Source organism: Mustela nivalis, assembly GCF_964662115.1.
Source record: "Mustela nivalis genome assembly, chromosome: X".
Classification (NCBI taxonomy): Eukaryota; Metazoa; Chordata; class Mammalia; order Carnivora; family Mustelidae; genus Mustela; species Mustela nivalis.
In genome coordinates this window covers 85,766,196-85,772,891 of record NC_139040.1, presented here as the reverse complement: position 1 = coordinate 85,772,891, position 6,696 = coordinate 85,766,196, and the positions used below count along the sequence as shown (strand labels likewise).

At 37.5% G+C, this 6,696-nt stretch overlaps 1 pseudogene across 1 annotated transcript; it reads right to left on the bottom strand.

The window, feature by feature from the left end:
- Window positions 1–1,916: 1,916 nt before the first annotated feature.
- LOC309856163 (E3 ubiquitin-protein ligase RLIM pseudogene) lies at window positions 1,917–3,879 on the bottom strand (annotated as a pseudogene). The gene has a single exon. The product of its transcript is annotated as an E3 ubiquitin-protein ligase RLIM pseudogene (transcript).
- Between the last annotated feature and the right edge of the window lie 2,817 nt (window positions 3,880–6,696).

The window sequence follows — 6,696 nt, the reverse complement described above, 5'->3', positions numbered from 1 at the left end:
TAAGACAGCATGGTATTAACACAAAAACCAGACATATAGACCAATAGATCAGAGTAGAGAGCCCAGATATGGACTCTCAACTCTTTGGTCAAATAATATTTGACAAAGCAGAAAAAAAATGCAAATAGAAGAAAGACAGTATCTCCAGTAAATGGTGCTGGATAATTGGACAGCTATACACAGAAGAGACCCATTAATTGCACTGCACTATTAGGTATTTATCTCAAAGTCACAGATGTCGTGGAAAGGAGGGCCACATGCACCCCAATGTTCATAGCAGCAATTACCACAATAGCTAAACTGTTTTAGGAGCCAAGATGTTGTTCAGTGGATGAATGGATAAAGAAGATGTGGTTCATATATCCAATGGAATTTTACTCAGCCATCAGAAAAGATGAATACCTACCATTTGTATAACATGGATGGAACTGAAGGGGATTATGCCAAGTGAAATAAATCAAGCAGAGAAAGTCCATTATCTTATGGTTTCACTCATATCTGGAACATGAAATAGTGTAGGGACCACAAGGGAAGGGAGGGAAAACTGAAAGAGAAGAAATCAGTCACGGAGACAAACTGTGAGAGACTCTGGACTCCAGGAACCTAACTGAGGCTTACAGAGGGGAGGGGGAAAGGTGTTATTGAGTAATGGATATTAAGGAGGGCACATGTGGTGATGAGCACTGTTATACACAACTAATGAATCACTGAATACTACATCAAAAACTAATGATGTATTATATGTTAGCTAATTGAACATAATAATGTAAAAAGTGAATTAAAAAATTAAAAAAAGAAACCAACCACATTCATCAAAAAACTATAACAAATAATACTAACATTTGCATGAAACTACAAAGGATGTTGAATAGCCAAAGCAGTCTTGAGAAAGAAAGAGAAAAAAGAAAAAAGCTGGCAGTTTCACAGTTCCAGATTTCCAAATATACTAAGCTGTAGTAGTCATAATATGTGGTCCTAGCACAAAAATAGATACACATATCAATGGGATAGAATAGAAAGCCCCAAAATAAATGCATGCTTGTATGCTCAATTAATCTATGACAAAGGAGGCAAGAATATGTAATGGAGCAAGATGGTCTCTACAATATATAATGCTGGGAAAAACCTGATAGCAAGATGAAAAATAATGAATGTGTTACACTTTCTTATACCATACACAAAAATAAACTCAAAATAGATTAAAGACCTGTATGTAAGACCTGAAATAAAATCCCAAGGAAACCATAAACAATTATCTCTTTGACTTTTGGTTACCAGAGTCAGAGGTTGAAAGAAGGGTAATTATAAAAATGTGTTCGAAAGGTTCAAACTTCCAGATATAGAATAAGTAAGTACTAGATTACTAGGGATATATTATATAATGTGATAACTATAGCTAACACTGTTGTATGATATATATGAAAGTACTAGAGTAAATCACGACTTCTCTTCAGGAAGATTTAAAAAATTTTTCCTTCTGTTTTTGTTTTCTTCTCATTGCATCTTTAGGAAAAGATGGAAGCCACCTAAACGTATTGTAGTAATAATTCCACAATATATGTGTATCAAACCATTGTGATGTATTCTTTAAACACATACAAATATTATGTCTATTATTTCTCAATAAAAGTGAAAAAATTCAAAAGGAACTACCATACAATACAGTAATTGCACTTCTGAGGAAATAGCTGAAGGAAATAAATACATTATGTTGAAAAAATATCAGACATTGGCATGCTCCTGTTCATTGCAGTCTCATGTACCCTAGACATGGAAACAAATTAAATATCCATCAGTGAAAGGGAAAGAAAAATAAAATATGATAAAAACAGAGAAAGAGGCAAATCATAAGACTTTTTTTTTTCTTTTTCAATATTTCCTTTTATTCTGGAACAGAAACTGGAAAAAGGACAATGATTCACCCAGAAACCAATGACTCAATTCAGGTTGCTACTTTACATTTAAGCACCACTCAAAAAGTGGGCAGAAAGCAAGTGATTCTTCTTTGCCCATCACAATATCAGCTACATAGCTGAGAGTTCAGAACTTAATTACACAATGCTTTCTCTGTTACCAGAAGCTAACACTGCTCTGCGACAAATAGGACAGGTAGAATTCTCAGACAACCAGCGATCGATGCAGTGGACATGGAACTCATGGGAACAAGGTAGTTTATGAAGTTTGTTGCCTTCTGTGTATTCTGTAATGCAAACACTACAGGTTTTTAATGCATCGTTTTCACCAAAACTTCTCATTGCCAAATTGTCAATCTGTTCTTTGGTGAGTCCTCTAGGTTGGTCATCACCATCCTCATTTAAGAGGAAAAACTAAGCCAGACTAAGGAAGGGCAAAGAGCCACTTTCATCAAATGTTACCAGGGCCCTGTGTCGACCCTCTCATCTGGCACCTGATGAGCCTGATGATGAGCTTCCTTCATTACTGCCTTCAAACACCTCTGAGCTAGTCTCTGAACTTTCACCACTGGAACTGGAGCTAGGACTGGAACTGGAACTGAACTGGAACTGGAACTGGAACTGGAACTGGAACTGGAACTGGAACCAGAACTGCTACTACCACCAGAACCCCCACTTCCATTCCATGATTCTGCCCTTTCCACATTTTGACTTGAGACTAAGCCACTGGGCTCGGAATCACTATCACTGTACATAAAGTAGCTTAACTCACCAAAACCTGTCATTATCTGCCTTAACATGGTCTGAATTGCAACAGATGTAGTCTCACTTAAACCAGTATTAAAGATTCTACGAATTGGAATTCTGATGGTACTGACATAGGTTCTCACATCTGCCTGTTCGGAATGTGAAAATGTACGCCTAAAAACTCCTCATTCACTTTCATAAGTGACAGTATTGTTTGGCATCTGAGACCTTGACCGAGTTCTGCTAGCTATGCTATCTCTCTGCCGGTACTCTCCAGGACGAACTCTTCTTACTTGCAGATTAAGGACTATGGTTGGAGGTCTCTGTCCTGATCCTGCAGATTCACCACTGCTGGTTGTGTCTGAAGAACCTGCTCCTTGTGAGGCATTTCTTGTTCCAGAAGCTGCAAAAAGACCTCTACTTAGCAAATCAGGTCCACTTATTTGCTGTCTCAATGTCACATGGTGTTGGGTTCTAGAACTTCCCTCAGTCTCATTTACCAAAGGATGCTCAAAAGTCTGAGATGAGATACTATGATGAGATCTCCGTGGAATTTCACTCATTGGATGCAGAGGTGACCTACATCTTTCAGCTCTCGCTCGGGTTCTCCGATGATCTGGGCTCCTGCTTCTTGCCCTTCTCTGACCTCTGGTGGGTGCGACTTCTCCCATTAATGCCTCATTTGAATTTCGTTCTGATCTAGATGGGCTTGCAGATGTTGATTCAGATCGTGGATTTTCCACGTGCCTTTAGCTGCTGTTGTCTGTATTTTCTCCACCAGAATGTCTTGCAGATGGCTCATTTTCATTCTCTGGATTTTGACTCCCATCATTACAGTTAACGTTGATCTCTAAACTGAAATCTGAAATCACCACTGTCTGGGTTAGTCCGGCTCACTGCTCTCCAAGATTGGTTTCCTCTTGGACCACTTCTTGTTTTATTTCCAGTTTGTCTGATGGAGTTAAGCCAGTCTATTATAGAGTCACCATTGGACACATCATCTGAAGAGTCTCCACCTCTGTTTTCATCTGAGTTTTGTGGTGCTGGGCCCTCTTTAATTTGTTGTAGTCTTCTCAGCAACTCTTCCTCAGTACTTTCACCTGGGGAGCCTAGCAAATTGTTATCCCTCATAAGTCTATAATCTTCTTCACTCAGGTTATTTACAAATTGATAGAAAGCTTCTTCCCGATCCAATCGGTCCATCTGACTCCTGCACACCTTCCTTGCTGCTGCTCTCAAGCCCACCTCCAATGAGTCGCTGGTGGAGACCCGCCCAGCACCTGCTCGGAGATGTTGCTCAGGCAGCCATTATCTTCCCCATTGTTACCAAGCAGCCTCATAAGAGACTCTTAACAGAAGGAAACAAACTGAGGGTTGTTGGAGGGGAGGTGGAGAGGCGGGGTAAATGGATGATGGATATTAAGATTGGAACTTGCTGTAATGGGCACTGAGTGTTATATGCAAGTGATGAATCATTGAATTCTATCCCTGAAACTAATACTACACTATATGTTAACTAACTAAAATTTAAGTGAAATCTTGAAAGAAAAAAAAAAATGTCCATAAGTGAATGGATAAGGAAATTGTGGTATATATACAGTGTAATATTTAGGGCAATAAGAAGGAACTCATGATATTTGTGACAATAAGAATAGACCTCAAGGCATTACAGTAAGTGAAACTTGTCAGACAAATGGTATATGACTTTATGTGTATATAGGATCTGGAAAACAAAATAAAAATATATAAAAATAGTTCAGGGGCGTCTGAGTGGCTCAGTGGGTTAAAGCCTCTGCCTTGGGCTCAGGTCATGATCCCAGGGACCTGGGATCGAGCCCCGCATTGGGCTCTCTGCTCCGTGGGGAACCTGCTTCCTCCTCTCTCTCTGCCTGCCTCTCTGCCTACTTGTGATCTCTGTCTGTCAAATAAACAAATAAAATCTTTAATAAAAAATAGTTCAGATTTGTGATTATAGTGTCGGGGGTGGTAACTGGGGATGTGTGAAGAAGGTAGCAAATAGTACAAACTTCCATGTATAAGGTAAATAAGTACTGGGGATGTGTACATCATGGCTATATTTAACATTATGCTACTTTTGAAAGTTGTTAAGAAGGAAATTCCAAGACCTCTCATCACAAGGGAATTTTTCTTCTTTTTTTATATCTATATTTTATGATGTTAACTAAACTTATTTTGGTAATGTTTTTTTAATACATGAAATTGAAGTCATTATGCTCTATACCTTATACAGTGCTGTATATTAGTTATATCTCAATAAAGATTGAAAAAATATAAATACTACACTAAGTAATAAACAGATTTAATGCAACATTTATCAAAATCCCAGTGGTCTTTTTTACAAAAATAGAAAAATCCTTTCTAAATTTCAATATCAAGGATATCAACAGATCCCAAAATAGTCTTGAAAAATAATGTAGTCAGTGATCCCATGTTTCCTGAATTCAATACATTACAAAGTAACATTAACATAAAGGCTTATGATACTAACTTAAAGACATTTATATAAACCAATGCAGTAGAATAAAAAGCTAAGAAATAAACTATTGCATAAATGCTCAAATAATTTTCAACAAAGGTACTAACACCATACAATGGAGAAAGGACAATCTTTTCAACAAATTACATTGAAAAACTGGATATCCAAAGGCAAAATAATTAAGTTGGACTCTTACCTAAAACCACATGCAAAATGTAAATTTCAATGAATCAAAGACCTAAATATAAAAGCTAAAATTATAAAATTCTTAGAAGAAATCATTGGGTATATGATGGAGTGGGGAATAGAGGAACAATTTCATTAATTCAACCCAAAAACCATAGGTAACCAAAATTAAAACAGATAAAATGCACTATATTGAAATTTTATAACTCTATGCATCAAAGGACACAATGAAGTGAAAGGCAACCTACATAATGGGAAAAATATATGCATTATTGATAAGGGGTTCATACCTAAAATATATAAAAAACTCTTATGAAGTCAACAAATCATAAGCAAACTAATTAAAAAATGGTCAGAGGACTTGAATACACTATTTTTTAAAGAAGATATATAAATGACAAATAAGCACATAGAAAGGAATTCAATATCACTAATCAAACAATGTTGCAGGGGTGCTTGGGTGCCTCAGTAAGTTGAGCACCTGCCTTTGGCTCAAGTCATGATTCCAGGGTCCTGGGATCAAGCCCCAGTCCAGGCTCCCTGCTCAGCAGGGAGTCTGCTTCTTCCTCTGCATCCCCACCCCTCGCTGCTCATTCTCTTTCTCTTCCCCTCTCATTCTCAAATAAATAAAAATGTTATTTAAAAAAACAATGTTGCAAAAAATAGGATAATAAAAAATGTTAGAAGGAAAAGCTCAGAAAGGACATTTCCATTTGGGATTTGAAAATTTCTAATATGGGTGCCTGGGTGGTGTAGTAGGTTTAGTATTTGACTCAGTTTCAGCTCAGGTCATGAACTCAGTCATGCATCTGACACCCTGCTTGGTGCAGAGTGTGTTTAAGTTTCTCTTTGCCTTTCTCCCTGCCCCTCCCACCTCCCTTTCTTGCTCTCAAATACATAAATAAAACTTCAAGAAAAGAAAAGGAAAGATTTACCGTATTCCTGGTAACCTAGAAGACCACACATATACATACACATGTGCATATGCCCTGGGTTGTGTGGATACCAACCAAAGAAGCAGAGTCCTTACCTCTGGCTGACGTGGAAGCTCTGTGCAAGCAGGAAGTGAAGATGAAGGAATTGTCAACTCCTGTTTGAATGGTGAAGGCATGCACAAACATGTACACAGAACTCCTGGGAGACAGACATGTAAGGAAATATTTCTGCAATAATTACCCAACCTAAACTAATGGAACGGAGACTTTAGTGACTGCACACATGACAAAATACAGAGTATACAGAATTAGTTTCAAAAAGTCACTCAACAAACAAGATACACTGCTATCAGAAATAATGAAAACAATAAATCCTAGGAACAGAAAATTTGATCTGCAAAATTTTTCAGATTGTATT